Genomic DNA, 20,616 nt, shown 5'->3' with positions numbered 1-20,616 from the left:
TTGTGCCCAAGGATGAGGGATGGCATCCTGGCCGCGGCGGCCGCTTTTCGATGGAGGCGAAAAACAAGGCGCCCGTTTGCTGTGCGATGTTAGTACACGTCAAAGAAACCCAGGTGGTCGAAATTTACAGAGTCCTTCATGGCTCCACTACGGCATCTCTTATATAGCCTGAGTCACTTTGGCACGTGAAGCCCTGCAAACAAAACCATTAAAATCGAATACATCTGCTGCGTAACACATCGGCGTATCTAAAGCGTTATTCGCGAATCCTTTCAGTTTTAGGAATTGAAGGGTCCGAATGAGTCCCGTGTGGTCAAGATAGTGCATGATGACAGTAGGAGACACAGACCAAAAGAATTAGGATGGAAATATGTTTCGGGTCCGTAGATTGCATTTTTTAATAACGTTGTTTATTGCCTATCAGGGCGTAAAGGAATATGTAAAAAGGAAATTAAAAGGGGTATTAAATGCGAGAAAGAAAGGTTGGCTGTTCTTTGGCCGGTGTCTTCCACTCCTTAAGTTTCAGTAATATGAAGCATCAGCTTACACCTAAAAAATGTGAATGGGGTTCAGAATAGGTAATACAAAGCATAGCAAAAATTTATTGCACATCGTAGTAATAGCAAAGCACTGCACATCATGCATTCAGGGTAATTCAATATACAAGACATCACATTTACACATGCTTCTGTGTATATTTGAAAGAAAAGCATTAAACATTGAACACTCACTAAGAAATTGGGAGGCAGGGATATCACCATTCCACTAAATAAAAAAAATTAAGACGTTCGACCTTGAAGCAATATGCAACTTAGCGCACCCTCCTAAGTTTAGAGCACCCTCCCTGCTGCCTCGACGACACATAGCCGGACGTGCAGCCAGGGGCGAAGCAGTGACGCTGCCTCGCGTTTTTTGCGTTGGAATTCATCTGTTCGGCGAAGTCCAGCACTCACACTAACATGTCAGCAGCGAAACACACATTGCCACAAACGAGAGAACACCTTGGCAGCCGCGAAGAAACAGCGACGCTGTCGCGCCGGCCAGACACTGCGGGAAGCTGCACACGCGCGCAACCGTGTGACTGCATTACAGTGTACTAGATGTACACTGTAACTGCATCGCCAAGTAGGGTGCCTCGATGCCAGCGCCGCCGTTCAGGGTGGTGCCATTCTTTGACCACCCCCACGCCGCCTCTTTCTCGCTGCGACGCCATATTGAATCACGGCGGGCGGTCAGAGTGGTCGCAGTTAATCGGTGCTAACAGCTGAGCTTGCGTTGTTCGAGGCACTCGCTGGTGGTTCAACTTGTTTAACAGTGTTCGACTGTATGACTGACAAGCTTGTCAAGTCCACTGAGCCATCATGACGGGCTGTTGTGTGCCAATGTGCTCCGGGTCAACACGTAGAGGCCTGCGTTGTTTTCGCTTCCCCCGGGACTCAGAGCGAAGAAAGAAATGGGAAGCTCAAGTAAAGCGGGATCGGTGGAACGCAAATGACAGCTCATATATCTGCGAGGTGAGTTGCAAAACAGTTAAGTCTTATTGATTCGTATTTTGCAATTAAAGCAAACTCGTGTGCGGCGCTGTTGCATAGGCAGCGCACACGTACGGGCGCGAGCGTGTTTTTCGTTTTGAACTTGGCTTTTCTACGCGAGCAGCGCCCTGATTATGGAGTCGGACGAGGGTGATTTTGATTCGCGGAATATTTAACACTAGCAAAAAATCGTAACGTCGCACACCTGTTTTATATTTTCACAGAAAGCACTGGCGTCTCCTTTGCAAAGTTCGCGTCGCTATTGTTTAGACAGCAGAGTTACTTTTACGTTAAGCGAAAATAGACGAACCAATAGTTAAGTGCTCGTTATTTGCTACTGAAGGCACACACTGCTTCATCTGGGAGAGTGCGGCTGTTGTGCTGGTGCCACTCGAAGCCCTGCGGTTTTCTTTGAGATTTCAATAGATAATTGCGGCTCTCATGTCAAAGTGCATACAGGATTTTTTTTTTATTGGTTTAAAATTGCATCGTGCTATTCGAAAGCGACGTAGCCGATGTTATGATCGCGGGCACATTTGCACTACGCTGTTCGTAAGCAGACCTGCATGTTCGTTCCCGATCGTGGTTGCTATTCCGTGACGGAGATAAATACCTAAGCAGGATGTACTCATGTAAACGTGCAGCTAACACACATTATGGGTCAAATTTTTCCTGAGCTTTCTGGCTCGGCGTCCGTCGTAGCCTGCGCGTTGTTTGGAAACGTGCGAGGTTCGGTAATACAGCAACATTTTTTATGAACATTTTCTGTTAAGCACCTTAAATAACTGGTTATTTTTTACAAGTATTTTTGTATCAGCCCAAACAAACGTGAATAATCACATTTGGTGTTTTATTTATTTCTTTAGCTCCACTTTGAAGAGGATCAGTTTGAGAAAAATCGGCAGGATGGACGTCGCCTGTTAAAGTCTACAGCTCTGCCCACGCTGTTCGACATTAGACGTGAGTAATAGTTGTAGTGGAGCGTATTATTTCCGCGATTTGCAGTTATTTCAATAAGCATTGAGACATGTCTTTTTTATTTTTATTATTCAGCTCAACCTAAACGAAGGAAACTCCCTATGAGACGAACTGCCGAATGTGGACCTGCTGGCGAGGAAGGCACCAAGTCCTCCTCAACACTTGCTACAGACGCTGACCAAGAAGACTCCGCGGAACTGAGTCCAGATAGTACCTCTTCTTTCGAAGAAAATGCAGTCGAGCATGAGAGCAATGAAGATATTTCCTCGCTCCATACGGTACTGCGCTTTGTTTCTTCCTGTGAATGTGTCTTTAAGAAATTTTCACAGGAAAATGATGTTTGTCATTTGGATCACCCAATCAATACATTGACGAGCCTTATTGAGCGATCAGTTTCTCTGCCACCTAGTGAATGCGCTGACCACCCAAGCGTTGAGAAAACTGATGTGCCGTTTTGTTGTCATGCGACTGCGTATCTACCTCCGCTGGCTGAACGAGCCTGATGATTCAGACGACGGTTATGGCAGCAAGACTGTGGCTGGCGTGAACTTGTCGTAGAGTACTTTGCTTTAAATCTTACACCACTCCGTAAATAGCTGCTTTTTTACCACTGACTTGCTGGCTTATTTTGTAGTTTGCATCTTTCTTCATGCTTTGTTTTCATGTTTGTTGCAAAGGTAACACCACGGTGCACGTAGCAACCTTTTGCCCCTATGTCTTGCTCGCTTATGTGGAGATTTGTATCTTTTTCCATGCTTTGTTTTTATGCTTCCCTTTTAAGGTTAAACCCCCCTGTACATACCCCACTTATCTGTCCCTCTGTCTTGCTTACTTGTATTGTAGTTTGCGTTTTTTCATGGTCGACTGCACTTGACATTACATAAATAATTTGCACTGTTTTTTGTTTTGTTGCCTTTGCTGTCTGTAAGGGGTGAGGTTGACAAGCTAGGTTACATATTGTTCTGCAGCACTAGAAGCTCAACCTTTAGGGAGCAGTTATTTTCAACATCCTAGCCCATCACCACCCAATTTTGCAGGCCAAATAGGAATTGCATGCACAGGCATCGTTAAAACTACAGCTTTTTACTAAACCTTTTCTGGTCGATTGTTTTTCACAAAGCATAAATTTTCAGTCTGTTACTTTTATTTCGGATTTAAAATTGTTAAGAAAGAATTACTGCAGTTATTTAATGACCTCAAATTCACCCTTTTTTGTGTAGGTGTACAAGCATGATTTATATATGAGTATAGATGGCCATGAGTAAAATAAATACAATGAAAAATATATGCAGAAATGCGCTTCACAAACGGAGGAATCGTAGCAGAACAACCGGTGTCCATGTCCCGAGCGCAAGCGAAGCCTGCATATGAGCGCACGCAAGAACGCTCGGTGGTTGTGCGCCTGTCAGAAAAACAAAACGAGTGGAAAACTTGCAGTAGTGGTTTATCCTACCGACAATGAGGTGCAATCAGTTTTCATGGGCCTCGTGAAAGAAAACGCAGGCGCAGTGGCAACGTTGGTATACGCGGCATCGTTTGTATGTACCAGCGCCAGCCTGTAAACAGATGTGATTGCACCCCTGTGGGCAATAAACAGGCGAGGAACTCGCAGTTACACTTTGAAAGATTAAAAAGCAGACAGGTTGTCATTGCGAGCAAAACAAACGGAAACAGGTCGCGCGACCGAAGCGAAACCAACCGCCGCGCGCGAGCGGCTGTTATCATAGCGCAGGAATTGAAAAACCAAAAACCACGTAGAAAAAAAAACGATTTCTTCCACTCACACGGAGCGGTAGCACCTGCTGGGCAACGGATCTTTAAAATGATAGCCTGTTTAAAATGATAGTCAACTGACGGCACACTAATTGTTCAACCTCGACCATTCGGGGCCCTAGAATTAATTCGTACAATTACGTCTTCGACCCTCGGATGTTAAAACGGCTATTATGAGTAAAAAGATGCGCAGTGCAATATTGATAAAAAGATTGTCCAAATCAAAGCACTCGAAGCGCGCCGAGAGCATGAACGGCGCCGTTACGAACGCTAGCGCAGCCGATCCTGTGTGCTTCAATATGGCGGTGCCGTTGAGGTTGTCTCCACCCTGAACGGCGGCGCTGGCATCGAGGCACCTACAGTAGAGACACCCTATTACCATAACCCTATCGCCAAGCTGACCGCAGCGCCACCGCGGACTTTGCGGCAGCGCACGAACGAGAGGATGGCGCTTTAGCCTGTTTCACATGATGCGATTTTCGTCGCACCGGAAGTGCGATTTCCGTCGTTTGCGATGAAAATCGCAGTCGCAGTGCCGACCCCCCGATTTTCGGCTGCGACCAACCGGTTGGTCGCACAGTCGCACCGTCGCACCCATCGCTGCGATTTTCCGTCGAAATTGCGCGGAGAGCTGTCAACGGAGCTATTTCGCCGGTTTATTTTGGAAAATGGCGTCTCGCACGACAAGTGCAATGCGCGGAGACGTGGATCGTCGAATTCGGTACGTACGCGAAGAAAGAATAACAAACTTGTACCGCAGATTGCATTCTCCGATTTCTATGCGTTTGTTGACACACTACACAGCAAATGCAGTGCATTTTCACGTTTGCTTCGTACGCCTTGCGAGTTGTCAGTGCTAGGAGGTGTTCGATCCCCAGCAGACGACGAGGTCGTCACAATTTTCTTTTGCTGAGTAGCATGCAGAAATCGCGCTTACGGAGCAGCTTGAATTATTTCAACCTTGGCAAGGGCAAATGACAAGACAGCAAAGTACCCGAAGTTTCAACGTTGCGCTGAACGCGGTACCGTTCAGTTGCATTTTCTTGTCGGTTTTCAAGCATGAATTTCCCGATGCATCTTGAAAGCTTATCTTAATTGCCTCTTATTAAATTTGACAGAGCGAAAGTGTAGGCTATCGTAATGAATTTGCTACGTTAGCATTAAATCCGTGGCTTGAATAAAACATGACATGCACGTTAAGTTGCACCTCTTCTCTGGATAATTTTTTTTTTCTTGCACAGAAACCAATAAACATTGACTATGTTGCGGACTTTGTATCCTTACTGCATCTGTGTGAACACTTGCTCTGCAAGGTAATTAACTGTACAGCTAGTAGATTAAGTAAATTGCTTGCTATAGTGGCACAGCGACAACGTACCCTCCTGCACAATCATATAGAACTCGTGCAACAATGCGAAAAGTAGGCAAACGGCCTGTTCTTGTGGGGATAAAACAGTATAAAACGACACGCTGAAGAAAAGTAAATCAAAACTGTGCAGTGAAGTCAGCCAGTACAAGCAGTTCTTGCACGTTCACGGCTGATTAAGTGTGCAGAAACATTCATGCCTTACATGTTTCTAGTAAGTTTCTAATAAGTTTGTGATCACATATATTAGTGTGTAAAACCATATAATGATATCGGCTGCGATTACTATCTTTATAAGTAATTAAATACCATGCTACTTGCAAGAACATATATAACCCGAGGATTTTAGAACAAATTTCTGCATTTCAATTATGCACAATATGTGGTTTATTCAATAAAAGAACACAAACTGGGCTTTTTTGCAATGACAAACTTATTGCAAACTTTACTTACATACAGGCAAGAAAAAAAATTATCGACAGAAATATTGTTCTTCAATTTGTTCACCTGCCACTGTGGCTATAGCATTCTGCTGCTAACACAAGGCGAGGGGTTGTTTTGCCAGCCATGGAAGTCGCATTTCGATGGGAGTCATAGGTGATAAAAAAAGCTCTTGCACTTAGACTTAGTTCATCACCTTTTATTGAACCCTTACACCTCAAAATACTATTGCATAGGGGGCATGCTTATGCAAAATCTAACACCAATAGAAAGCAAAGGGCAGAATTGTAAAACAACCATGTTTCGTGATAATTCAAGTGTGTAAATATTCATTGCATCAATATGTATTGTTCAACAGCACTGCACAAATAAGCATGATCAGGTATAGCAAGTACTCTGTCAGGAAGCTGGTTCTACAGATGTATAATGTCAAGGCATGAATGCTCATACTACATATATGTCGCACACATAGCACAAAGAAAATCTTTTTCAAGAGTTGTCCCTTCTGGCAGATATGAGTGGGCCATAAGCAGCAGAAACTTTATTGCAGGACATTGTGTAATACCACTTATGAAAGAATTGAGAGTGAAGAGGCTTTTAACAGCAGTACCTCATGCTGCTCTAATAAGAGGAATGATGAGCAAAAACATTTCTGGTAGAGCACTTAAACTGTAACTTTCTGAAAGGCAGAAAATTCCAGGTGAGAGTTGGAGGTACATTTGGCCCACACACACCAACAACACGGGCATACTACAAGAAACACTACAGCCTATGGTGTATTACAGTCTATGGGAAAGCTATCTTATACAGAAATCATGAATGATGCAACAAGCCCTCGACAACACTGCAAACTTTCTTGGCCAGTCTGGCCTCTCGCTTTCTGATAAGTCAGCTCATATCAACGTCGGAAAAAAAAGAAAAACTGGAATCAAGAACTACCCCAGATTGCACATTGTGATCCACATAGCTGGACAAATATGCCCACAAGTCAACATCCACAAATCCTCAGCTAGTGTAAGCCCATGACGGCAGAGCCAGCACGTGGATGAAACAATTATGTAATGCCTGGACGCAACTTCCACACCTGGTGAAAAGAATAATCTCGAAATAATGGGGGTGGACAAGTGGATACTATAGAAAATCGCAGATGCTGTGCTTGTGTCCAAGGTATGGTACGGTATGAATTACCAGCAGCACACAAAAAAGACAACTCATCGAATACAGGCATCGGGTAGTAATAACACGTCTTTCCAACTTTACCATGCTTGAAGACCTCTATGAGAAAGAGCTAACGAACAAGCACCTAGACAGTAGAGTTGCAGCCTGCAGCACAAATTCTTTGTCTCAAGAGCTCAGAACCTCGTCCCAAGATACTATGCCAGCTAGCATATGAGATGCAAAGACGACTACCCCTCCCTTCAGAAACACAACCTCGGGAGTGCCTGAACTTGAAACACAACAGGCCCATACCGTGGAATATGGGGGCAAACAATTAGGCCAGGAGACTATATGCAACTGCCAAACACACAGAGGAGGTTGCAAATCATGAAGCTGCAAGCAAACATAAGGCACATATGGCATGGCAATAGCAGTGTAACAGTAGTATGACACTACATAAAGCTAAACCCCATATAAGTGAGTACCATTCCAGGTCATCCTACACCTAGAAAAGCTGAACTGAAAGATATCAAAGCAGCACTTGTAGTGCAGATTACACCTTGCACAACACCCTGCATGGATTCACCAGAAACTATTTGGGCCTGCACATCACACAAGATTGTCAGGAAAATCAGGAGATTGACACGTGACTTGCAAGCACATGGCCAGAAATTAAATTACAGGATACATAGCCGTGCAGATATTCCAGGACACAAGCGGGCTTATAAGCCCGACATAATAACTGAAAACTAGATGAGTTTCTGTGTATTCATTATTAACTAAAGTGCAACAGATTGACAACAGACAAGAACGAAGCGCTCTGTGTGTTCACTTCGTTCCTGTCCATCGTATTTCTGTTGCACTATAGTTAATTACTATAGATTGTAACACCAGAACTTGATACAAACATGCACACTATAGGATGCAGACAAATGCTCAGGACAAACTCCAGAATGTTTGCATCCTGGTACTTATGAAAGTGAACGGTTTCATTCCATGGCTGTCAATGAGACGGAGAGAGAAAACTTGATTGTGTTCGTGGAATAAGAACGCATTGATAAGCTTAGACATATAGTCATTGCTTAACACTTTCGAAATGAATAATTATAGCTTGCTATCGACATTGAAGCAGCCTTTCGACAGCAAGAAAAGGAATCAGTTTTTCCAGCTCTGAACATTGAATTGCAGGAAATGCAAGCAGACACAAAATTCTGCCAATATAATCTGTTTAGGAATACCAAATTGGAACAAACATTGAGGCTTGCATTTGTACTTCCTCTGGCTGAGCAATGTAGTTTGAAATGACTCCCATAAGCATGTCGTAACAATGTTGATCTAATACAGGTTAAATGCATGACTAGCTAACACGCCCTTACCTACGCTCTTTCTAGCTTAAGAAATCTGGAAGATTGCTATAAATTACAGTGAAGAAACTATAATATCTAATAACATTAATAATATAATAATAATATTTATTTCCACAGAACAGGCTAACCGTGAGAGGCGTGCGAGGCTGAGCAGAAAGCTGAAAAATTCTACGGCAAGTGCGCCTGTCGTGGGCCTACGATCCTGCATTATGAATAACGCGTACTGATATGGTCTTCTTGTTAGAAGTTCCGAGTATACTACCAGCGCGAGACACGGGACAAGTGGACGAGAAGCGTGTCTTTTAGAATGCTATGTTACAACGTACAGGTTTCTACAAAAGTGACGGTAACTGCTCGAAACATTTGATGCGTTGGCTTTTGCGCCTTTAGAAATATTTATAGAGGGCTCCCATATATAGAGGGCTCCCATATTCGCAGCGCAAGCACGGCGATGGACGAACCAGGCTAGCGCTAAGGTTGAATTTCACAACACAATTTTCATTCCACGTCGTAATCACACAGATCGTTTGAGGCTTCGTTCAGGGGCACACGCGGGCGTTCGGGTTGGTGCTTCTTGATGCGTTTGGCGTAAGAATATGGCTAGGAGCAGGCACCACATATGCGCAATGACGGGCAATACACACGCATCATTTCTCCAGAAGCTGACGCCTAGCACGGGTAGCGCGAGGATCTTGTTGGGCTGACACAACTTCGTGGCAGCCGAATTCCGAATACTGCATATACGGTGAGGGCAGCTATATGAACTTGTCGATAGGCCGGCCATCTTGTAGATTGTTGTAGCGCAGGCAAAACGAAACGGTCATAGAAGGTAGATAAGACAACACACAGCGCTGAACCACAGAATAAAAAATCGCTGAACCACCTGCAAACAGCTGTTTACGTGCGCGATGTCGCACTGAACTACAGAAACCGCCGTCGCGCACTCCCAAGACAAATCTTAACTAACGGTTTTAAATTAGTAAACGTACATATTATCTGCTTCTAATCAAGATAAGTCAATAATATTAGAGTGTAAACATTTTATTCACTACAATAAAGTAATTATGCAGCGTGTGCCACGAAACCTGGCAGTAAGCAACCCTGGGCGTCGCACCAGTCGCATTGTTGAAATCGCAATCATGTGAAATGAGCCCTCTAAAAATCGCATTGCGACGCGTGCGACAGCACCGATTTTCGTCGTTGCAGTCGCAGCATGTGAAACAGGCTTTTCTCGGCGGATATGCCGGCGTCACGTCCCCCTTCTAGCCGCCATAACGCGGCCTCCTTCGTGGGCCGATCTTCTGTTATTGTTTCGCACTTTAATATTTCAATCTAAGAAGATTCAACATAAAAGGCATGCGCTGTTGGCGTTTTTTTTCATTACATTTTTGTGTGTGTGTGAGCTGTCATTCTCAAAATTCCGAGGAATAAATTTGTAATGACTTCAAGACAAGGTCTGAGCAACTAAGGTGACAGAAGAAGATGTCGTGTAGAATATATAGGGAAATTTTCGCTCACGGGATGCCAACGCCAGCTACGACACCAGATTTTCTGCGACACGGGGTCCCGATGATCATGATATGTGGCGTTTAATGGTGCAAGGGCCAGGTCTGGCCAGCAGAGCCAAATAACTGGGCCCTTAACGCTATCGCACTATTACAGCGGCAAGAGGCTGACCCTGCAGAATACCCGTGGAAGCAAGAACCCAAGAATAAACCCCACAAGGGAATGACGAACGAGAACCAAATCAAAGAAAGCGAGAAGCCGGGCAGAGTGACCACGAAAACGCGCAACCGGGACCGGGAGGAAGCCAGCAACGCGAGCACCGCGCCGGGGAACGCGATGCTGGAGGACACAAGGCGGGAATATTCGATCACTTTGCGAATGCGAGCGGAATCCGCATCGAGGATTTTTCACGCGCACGTCATAATCCAGATGCAATGGATACGTCGTCATTGCAAGCACGGCCCTCGAAGAGCGGGTGGACGAGTTGCTCAAAAAAATTTGCAGAACGCTTAATCTTCGTCTTTAAGAGTGGAACGCGATAGCGTTCAAAGATTCCTGGCTGCTTCTCACGCTTCCCGGCAACTGCAGCGCGTGTAGCTGTTTATGCCGGGAAACACTCGCGGCGAACGCTATGCACGAAGGCGAGCTTTCTGCTCGGCGTCTTGCAGAGGATGGATGGATGTTGTGAGCGTCCTCTTTGGAACGGGGCGGTGGGTTGCGCCACGAAGCTCTTGCTATTGTGCTGCTTAATGTCTTACCTAGGTTAAAAACCAAAAAAAGACAAAGAAAAAAAGCTCATCATGAATTCTGATAACCAACATTTCTGACCCCCTATTGTGAACTTTCTTTTTGTACGTCTCCGTTTTTGTCGTTTCCCTACTTTTTTCCACCAGACTTCCAATCGCCTCTTACTAATCTCAAGTTTACTTTTCCCTTGCTCTCGCTGAATCCAAGGACTTCAAGGAGGCCAGTGGTGCCTAAATCTACCGCCATGGGCCGATATCTTCCCATTCTAATAAAACATGCTTCATCGTTTCCCTAGCTTTACCGCAACAAGCACATGCTTCTTCTTCCTTCTTACATCTCACTTTATAGGTGCGTGTTTTAAGGCATCCCGATCTCGCTTCGAAAAGTAATGAGTTTCCCTTTGAGTTATCATAAATGGTTTCTTTCCTGATTTCGTTTTTTCCTCTTAAGTAGTTACTCATGGCAGGGTTCTTTTCCATTGCCGCCACCCATGAGATTATCTCAGCCTCTCCGACTTTGCGCTTGACCTTCTTTGTTGCTGTGTTGCCCACTCTACAGGCCGCACACTTGCTGGCAAGCTTCCTAGTTCTTTTCGGGTAGAGGCAAACATCAGACATCGCGTGAAACATTGGAAGCCTTCTACATCAAGAAAGCGGGTCCTAACTGTGTTAGTGATGCATCGGTTTTTCTTTACGAGGCTGAGCTGAAGTTTCTATCACGCCTACTTTGATAAAACATTGTACTCCATGTTGCCTTGTACGCATGCGCGGTGTTTTGGAGGGCTATATATGTCGAGTGCTTTCACCTTCATTAAACAGTTGAAGTAGCGCCCGTGGTGTCGTCGTCTTTCTGCTGTGTGTTGTTTTTTGGCGCAAATTCTTTTCAATATGCTAGTTCTTTTCCTCCACTGCGAATCAACGCTTTTCCTGTGCAGATAACTCAACACTTTCCCAGCCCATTTACTTTCTTCCATATTCCTCAGGCGTTCTTCATACTCAATTTTACTGCGAGCTTCCTTCACTTCAAAGCTGGTCCAGCCCATATCACCCTGCACAGCTTCATTTGTAGTCTTCCCGTGAGCGCCCAATGCGAGGCGACCCACTGACCTTTGGTTGCCATCGAGTCCTCATTGTACCCCTGATTTAAAGCAAGCAACCGCATTTCCAAAAGTAAGTCCTGGAACCATTACACCTTTCCACATACTTCGGAGCACCTCGTACCTATTGTATCCCCATAGCGTTCTGTGCTTCATTATGGCTGCATTCCTCGTCGTCTTTACTGTTGTTTTTTCCTGTGTTTCCACATATCTATTGCCTTTGTTTATCCATATATACCAATGCATTTATATTCTTTTACACGAGGTATTTCCTGGCCCTGCATTGCCACTGTCTGTTCACTACTTTCATTGAATACCATAACACCTGATTTTCTAACGCTAAATTTCAAACCTAAATTATTGCCTTGACGTCCACAGATATTAGCCAGACGTTGCAAATTGCTGTTTGTTAGCGCGATGGATGTGCGTGCGTGCGTGCGTGCGTGCGTGCTGTGTGTGTGTGTGTGTGTGTGTGTGTGTGTGTGTGTGTGTGTGTGTGTGTGTGTGTGTGTGTGTGTGTGTGTGTGTGTGTGTGTGTGTGTGTGTGTGTGTGTGTGTGTGTGTGTGTGTGTGTGTGTGTGTGTGTGTGTGTGTGTGTGTGTGTGTGTGTGTGTGTGTGTGTGTGTGTGTGTGTGTGTGTGTGTGTGTGTGTGTGTGTGTGTGTGTGTGTGTGTGTGTGTGTGTGTGTGTGTGTGTGTGTGTGTGTGTGTGTGTGTGTGTGTGTGTGTGTGTGTGTGTGTGTGTGTGTGTGTGTGTGTGTGTGTGTGTGTGTGTGTGTGTGTGTGTGTGTGTGTGTGTGTGTGTGTGTGTGTGTGTGTGTGTGTGTGTGTGTGTGTGTGTGTGTGTGTGTGTGTGTGTGTGTGTGTGTGTGTGTGTGTGTGTGTGTGTGTGTGTGTGTGTGTGTGTGTGTGTGTGTGTGTGTGTGTGTGTGTGTGTGTGTGTGTGTGTGTGTGTGTGTGTGTGTGTGTGTGTGTGTGTGTGTGTGTGTGTGTGTGTGTGTGTGTGTGTGTGTGTGTGTGTGTGTGTGTGTGTGTGTGTGTGTGTGTGTGTGTGTGTGTGTGTGTGTGTGTGTGTGTGTGTGTGTGTGTGTGTGTGTGTGTGTGTGTGTGTGTGTGTGTGTGTGTGTGTGTGTGTGTGTGTGTGTGTGTGTGTGTGTGTGTGTGTGTGTGTGTGTGTGTGTGTGTGTGTGTGTGTGTGTGTGTGTGTGTGTGTGTGTGTGTGTGTGTGTGTGTGTGTGTGTGTGTGTGTGTGTGTGTGTGTGTGTGTGTGTGTGTGTGTGCGCGCGCGCGCGCGCGCGCGGTGGGTTGCGCAACCGAGCTTTTGCTATTATACTGCCTAATGTCCTACCTAGGTTAAAGAAGAAAAAAAGAAAAGAAAAGACACTGTGAGCTCCCACAACCAAATTTTCTGATCACCTATTGAGAACTGTGCTTTTTTACGTCTCCGTTTTCTGTCGGTTCCCTACTTTTCTTCCACCAATCCTCCAATCGCCTCCAACCGCCGCACCGCAACCGCCTCCACTGGCCTCCTTGAAGCCCTTGGGTTCAGCGAGAGCAGTGGAAAAGTAAACATGTCCGCAATAGAGATCAGCAAGAGGCGATCGGAAGATTGGTGGGAGAAAAGTAGGGAAACGACAGAAAACGGAGACGTACAAAAGCAAAGTTCGCAATAGGTGGTCATAAAATTTGGTTGTGGGAGTTCATATTGTTTTTTTTTTATTTCTTTGTTAACCTAGGTAGGAGATTAGGCAGTATAATAGCAAGAGCTTGGTGGCGCAACCCACCGCCCCGTTCCAAAGGGGATCGCTCATAACATCCCTCCATCGTTACCGCATCGCGGCCCCTGCAAGAGGCCGCGTTTCTACCAGAAAGCTCGCCTTCGTGCATAGCGTTCGCCCGGGCGTTACCCGGTACCGGTGCACACGCTGCAGTTGCCGGTAAGCGTGAGAAGCAGTCGGGGATCTTCGCATGCTATCGCGTTCCACTTTTAAAGGCGTCCTCCAAATTTTTCTCCTTAAGGGCCCGAAGGCATTACATAAGGGAGACATAAACACATGTAAACTTCACTTATTTGTACAAAAATGCAGATAATACACCAGAAATACAGTCAGTGAAGTAAAAGATGCTATTGAGAATACATTAAAATATAAAAGGTAAACAAGAGACAAAAAATCAGAGCAGGCGGATATTTATTAAGATGAGTTAGTCAGTGTAGGGAACAGTGGTCGTCTGAGGCTGTGTAGTGGATTCTTAGTTTTTCGCGGAATGCTTTGCCTTCGGTGTACGCCGCTATGTGCTCTGGGAGGGAATTCCATAGCACTATTGAGCTCGCAAAAATAAGATGCGTTCAGATACCGTTTACACGCGCCTTGGTATGGCTGAGTCGAGAGGACGCTCTAGATTGTTGTAGCACGTGACGTGATTTGGGGTGATCGAGGAAAGAGTGGAGCAGGCAAAGGCAAGATATGACACGGCGTGATGCGAGCGATGACAGACCAAGTGATTGCTTGAGTGACGAAACACTGATATAAGACGAGCAGTTTGATGTGATGAAGCCAGCGGATCGGTTCTGGATTGATTCCAAATGCGCGGTTAGATATTCTTGAGAGGGATGCCCAATCGAGGATGCATATTCTAATTTTAGACGGACGAACGTTAGGTAGAAGAATAAGAAACTTCATTAAAGAATGGTCCGGCAGTTTTTGTTGTGGTGGCCTCAGGTGGCGGCTCGAAGTCCTTGGACTCTGGCGGCATCTTCGGCTTGCCGGACGGCCCAGAGCTGGTCTGCCAGCTCTGAACTTTTGAGAGCCGCCTCCCAGCGGCGGCGACGCCGACGGAGAAGGTCCCAGGGGGCTCCCGCATCCGGGTCGGCGTCGGGAAGAAGCGAGCTCGAGCCTTCCCGTACTCTGGCAACGGCCGCGATTATGTTAGGTTTGCAAGTATTTTTAACCTCTGGTGATGTAGTGCTCAAATTACGACGTAAATAGCGCAGTGTCCGTGAAGTATTGGAACAAATAATTTCTATGTGGCTTTCCATGGCAGTGATGATGTCATCTGTATACCGAAGTATTTGTATGCTGATGTGGCTTCACCAGAGACATTATTCATCGTGCAAATGCTGGTAATGAGGGTGTGCTTGCGAGTAAATGTCATTGAATTGTACTTTTTGAGATTGAGCGGCATATGCCATTTGTTGCACCAGTCGCCAATGTGTAGATCAAGTTGTAATTGCAAGGAGTCGTCATAGGAGTTAATTGAATTGTAAAATAAATGACACAGTCATCGGCAAATAGCCGTAGTTTTTAGTAATGTTAACCGGTAGTTAGTTAATATACATAAAAAATAACACTGGCGATAACCAACCGCTCTGCGGTACTCCTGAAGCGGCGTCAGTCAGCTGCGAGCGATTGTCATTAGCTAAAGTTAATTGCTTGCGCCCATTGAGAAAGTGTTCGATCCCTGAGATTAGGCTCCGTGGTAAGCCGAGTTTAGAGAGCTTACTAGGCAGTAGAGAATTATTTACATGATCGAATGTATTCGAGAAGTCTAAAAATATTGCTTCAACTTGTGTGTGAAGGTTCATGTAATGTGAAAGGTCATGCGTGAACTCAGCGAGCTGACTTTCGCGCGATGAAAACTTTAGAAAGCCGTGCTGGTCAAAGGGTGAAATAAATGCTTGATTCTAGTTTCTCCCCGTTCCACTCTCTTTCACTTTTTATCCCCCTTAACCCTTTCCCCCGTGCAGGGTAGCCAGCCGGAAATACCCCTGGTTATAACCTTTCTATGCATCCTTCTCTCTCTCTCTCATTGATTCTAGTTGAGTCATTAAACAGGACGCTATTGTGCGTTCCAGTAATTTGAACGAAATGCTTGTCAGGGAAATCGGGCGGTAATTACTAGCGTTAGTGCGGTCACCTGATTTGAAAATAGAGATTATTTCCGCTTTTTTCCAGTCGTCGCGGACGTCACCTGAGTTTAATGATTGCGTAAATATTAAGTTTAAAATGTTGGCACATGGTGAAATAGTATTTTTAAGAAGCTTCCTGTCAATTTAGACGCAGCCAGCAGACGAAGGTAGTTTGAGTCCATTCATTAGGTCGTGTATACCCTGAACGGTAATGATTATTTCAGACATCTCGTTTAAGGAGGAGTTGGCGGGGGGGCGGTTTTAACGGATAAGATTTTCAGGCTACAAAGCACTGATGAAAAATAATTACCGAGGGCAGTAGCGCGCTGTTCACCTTTAATTGGCTCACCGTCGGCGTCAACAAGGTCTATGGCGTTGGTGCGTGATTTATTAAACAGTATAAGCGCCGTGATTTGTTAGGGTTTGACTGAAGTATTGAAAGAAGGTCGGATGAGTAAAACTTGTCATTTGAGTTATTTAATTCATTAAGATCGATGGTAGCATTCAGCCGGTACTTCTTCCGCGTTTGTATATTGTTATTGCATGATGTCATTCTATATAAACGCTTTTTCCTGTTCAATAAAGATTTGAGGCGTTTAGAAAACCAGCGCTTGTTGGAATCGGATTTAACAATTATTGTTGGAATGTGGTTTTGTTTTTTTAACTTGACAATCACGTTCTTGAATAACTCCCATTTAGTATTTACGGTGCGAGTCAGATACGAGTGTTCAGAACTGTCGAGAAAATTTTAAGTTCACGGTTAATATCAAAATTTCCTCTCTTGTAGTCAACAGTTAGTTTATTCATAGGCGATCGCGTTTTGATTGGAAGTGAAACACAGATGTGCAGGAGATTATGATCCCGAATACCTGGTGCCGTGTTGATTTCGGTAATATCATCAGATGGGATGTTAATGAAAGGTCCAGGGTATTTTCACCTCTATAGTAAGGTGCGTTACGACTTGCTGCAGACTGAAGTCTTGTATTATTAGGTCGAGTAATTGTTACGCTTCGTTAGGCGGTGAACTGTTCGGGACTGAGAGCAAGGTCCAGTTGATGTCGTGGTAATTAAAGTCACCTAAGAGGTAGATTGGTTTGTTCGGAAAGTGCGTTTTAATTGTAGTTGGGCTGTTGGAAAGGTTATAACAAAAAAAAAAAAACTGTTTCCTATCGGGGGATCGAGAGCAGATACCAGAGACCAATTTCGACAATGTGCAGTGTACGCAGACAAATGAAAGATCAAGGTACCGGTCATGGAAGATAAGCGAAGATGACAATGTGCTTCTTACAGCAACGATGACCCCTGCTCATCTCCTATGACTGAAGCCTTGTTCTTACGCAAAGCTGCGTATCGCCACGGACGTAAAACAACGCGGTGCTCCCTCGTCTTGCACGGCCGGCTGTTCTCGCAGCGGGGGGTGCGCGCACTGCGGGGGGTGCAGGTTTCACGCGGGACCAACGCGTCTCCGATTTCGGACCACCGCCACGCAGTGCGGCCAGCCAAATACGGGCGCGGCGGCACTTCGAGGCTGGCTCGCGTGCGGTGGCCGCGCGTGCACGTGGTCGCTGCGGCGCCGCCGTCGGGACGGTATACGACAGTAAAACAACGTCGTCAACGTAAAGACATTGCTTCACTGTAATCATGTGTCGTCACAATGGCGAGTCGTCAGGTTGCGCTAAAGAACATTCTGGCGGGACTGTAATGTCGTTGCTGTTCCTTAGTGAAATGGCGCAACCCATTCTGGGGTTCGGCCATGAATCGGGCGGTGCAAGGAGTGTTATGATTTATTTTTTTTATATGAAAATAAGTTGAAATGAAATTAGTAACTTGTAATTGTGATATGGAAATGTCAACTGATACAGATGTGAAGGCTGGAATAACTACATACTGAATTAAATAAGTATGCGAGCAAAAAAAGAAAAATAACAATTTTAGCGTGCAATTCTTCCTCTCTCGTGCAGAAAATTGCAGAGAGCATCACAAATGTTCCTGTGGCTGTACGCGTATGCAACCGAGTACGGTAGAAACAGTCAAGCCAGTTCTCGGAACCTTAGCGGCCTCGTGGCCACACGAAACGAACGACTCGCAGATGCCGATCGGGAATAAACTGACAAATTAGCAGTGCTTATGGCGAACAAACAGACAATATTACGGCTGATGACAACGCTGATGGTAATTTATGTAAAGCTAAAATAATCGCCAATATTCCAGCCTAAAAGATAGAAAGAAGATTAATTCAGAAAATAGGATAAAATGGGGGCCACACCCGCCTTCTTTTCACAGACCAATTGCCAGGACTTTTCTAGGCGTGAAAGGTGGACTTCCAAAATGCCATTTAGATACTGACAAAGCAAATGTTTGGCATTTTCTGGAACGAGCTAGGCCATCAAATTCAATTTTAACGACTGGGACGGAGGTGCTTAACGAGACTATACTTCGCGTAGGTGAACTCTAACGGGTCCGAAAGTTTTGAAAGCGAGGGCAACGCAAGCGAGACCACTGGTGGTTAAAAAAATGAGGCCGACTGAATAATGAAAACGTATTTTGGCCTCGTCTTCGGGGATGCACATATCTCTAGGAAAGTTTTCACGGTTACGGCACGAAACGGCATGAAAGGCACGATCGCCTTCTGCATGGTGTCCAGCACTCGACTGCCAACCATGGGCGCACCGAATCGCCAGCGCCTCCGAGGCGGGCTCGAAATCGCGTTGTCTTCTGCAAACCGGACAGCTGCGTTAGATTCTTTGGACCAGCTTATTACAGGTTAGACGTAAGAGATGTAACGTTGTTTAAGGCCTCGGCAGCTCCCTTGCTTCTTTTAATGTAGCGCAATCGCTGTTGCGCGTCTCCATCCATTCCACGATTTTCGACCAGGACGCTTTACGGTGGTAAGCGGGGCGTGGGGTGAGGTATTAAATAATGATATTATTATTCGCGTATAGGAATGCCACCATGACCTGGCACTGAGCTGGCTTACCATACACGTCCCAGCTCCGAAACCCCTTCAAGGTCTCCACCACGTGACAGGGCAAAATAGACTGAAAGCGACTGCACAGACCCCTTGCAATGTCTTCCAGCCAATTCGCAGCTTGTTGGATTCGACGTTAATTAGTTTATTATATTCGCTTCAGTTACTTCGACACTGGTTAGAATGTAGCTTACACTTAATATCGAATGAGGGTGTAAATAGGCCTATAACTCGCAACCAAAAAAGGGTGAGAGTTCGCATCCTTATTCACTTTTACGGCTGTAAACAGTGAAGCTCGAAGAAACAAAGAAGCACGAAAACAAGTTAAGGACCGCACAAAGAGCGATGGAACGAAGAATGATAGGTGTAACGTTAAAAGACAGGAAGAGAGCGGTGTGGATCAGAGAGCAAACGGGCATAGCCGATATTCTAATCGACATTAAGAGAAAGAAATGTAGCTGCAGAGGTCATGTAATGCGCAGGTTAGATAACCGCTGGACCGTTAGGGTTACAGAATGGGTGCCAAGAGAAGGGAAGCGCAGTCGAGGACGGCAGAAGACAAGGTGGAGCGATAAAATTAAGAAATTCGTACGCGCAAGTTGGAATCGGTTGGCGCAGCACAAGGGTAATTGGAGATCGGAGGGAGAGGCCTTCGTACTGCAGTGGACTTAAAGTAGGTTGATGATGATGGTGATGAAATAGTGTAATCATGTGAGCGCTCCGTGTACAGAAAAGTATTCGAATGCAGGAAATTCAAATAATGCCTGTGGTTATCGCAAGAACTTTCGTCCACTTCTTTCACTTCGTGAACAGAATTAATTTTTTAATGCGGTTTTACGTGCCAAAACCACGATCTGAATATCAGGCGCGCCGTAGTAGGAGACTCCGTACTAATTTCGACCGCCTGGGGTTTCTTTCAACGTGCATCTAAATCGAAGTACACGGATGTTTTCGCATTTTGCCCCCGTCGAAACGCGGCCGCCGTGGCCGGGATTCTATCCCACGACCTCGTGTTTAATGAGTGAGTGAATAAACTTTATTGCAGGTCCGGCGAGGACGCGTACTCGTCGCGCACCCGGCTAGTCCCACGTCGGGACCGGCAGGTCTAGCCCACCGGCCCGGTCGCGGGCACGCCGGACGGCCAGGATTTGCTTTTCTAGAGAGGGGCTACGCAAAAGCGAGTCCCACTCCTCCTTGATGAACTTGGGGTATGTCGACCCACACTCCCAGAGCATGTGAGGTAGAGTGGAGGTCTGGCCGCAGAACGGGCAGGCGTCGTCGCGATACACGTCGGGGTAAGCCTCGTGGAGAGCGGACAGACACGGATATGTGCTGGTCTGTAGGAGCCTAAGCGAAACGGCTTACGCCCCATTCAACTCGGGGTCCTCGACCTCGTGTTTAATCAGCAGCGCGGCGCCGTACACCCACCAAGCCACCGCACGCGGGTCACATCGTGAACGATGTGAAGGAAGCAGTCGTGCGTTGTCGCCACTATGGGCGATTTGCTGACTAAATGCCTGTCTCTGGTATAACCACCTACACACACGACGGCGCATTTGAAAGCGCCAAAATGGTAAAATGGTAAATGGAACCCGTGGTAAATACCACGGGTTCTAATGGCGCGTCAATAAGGGTCACTATAGAGCAAAATATTTGAAATCCATATTGGTGAACTGCATTTCTGTAAAACCGATAGAGGCCGCATTTATGAACCCAAATTGTTAAGCGACAAAAAGAATAAAGACTCAATAACAAAAAAAGCACCTCGCACTTTGCAC

At 45.7% G+C, this 20,616-nt stretch overlaps 2 protein-coding genes and 1 long non-coding RNA gene across 3 annotated transcripts in view; 1 reads left to right on the top strand and 2 right to left on the bottom strand.

The window, feature by feature from the left end:
* LOC142557810 (uncharacterized) overlaps nt 1-20,616 on the bottom strand; it is a 50,789-nt gene that overhangs the window by 6,647 nt on the left and 23,526 nt on the right. The window lies entirely within an intron of this gene.
* Nucleotides 1-20,616, bottom strand: part of LOC142557808 (cyclic GMP-AMP synthase-like receptor) — a 221,676-nt gene that overhangs the window by 199,078 nt on the left and 1,982 nt on the right. The gene's annotated exons all lie outside the window — the stretch shown is intronic.
* LOC142557804 (uncharacterized) lies at nt 1,154-4,658 on the top strand. Its single transcript, XR_012822845.1, has 3 exons — nt 1,154-1,514; nt 2,399-2,492; nt 2,586-4,658. It is a non-coding gene; the product is annotated as an uncharacterized LOC142557804 (long non-coding RNA).

This window comes from Dermacentor variabilis, chromosome 9 (assembly GCF_050947875.1).
Source record: "Dermacentor variabilis isolate Ectoservices chromosome 9, ASM5094787v1, whole genome shotgun sequence".
Taxonomy (NCBI): Eukaryota; Metazoa; Arthropoda; class Arachnida; order Ixodida; family Ixodidae; genus Dermacentor; species Dermacentor variabilis.
This window is presented reverse-complemented; position numbering and strand designations above follow the sequence as displayed.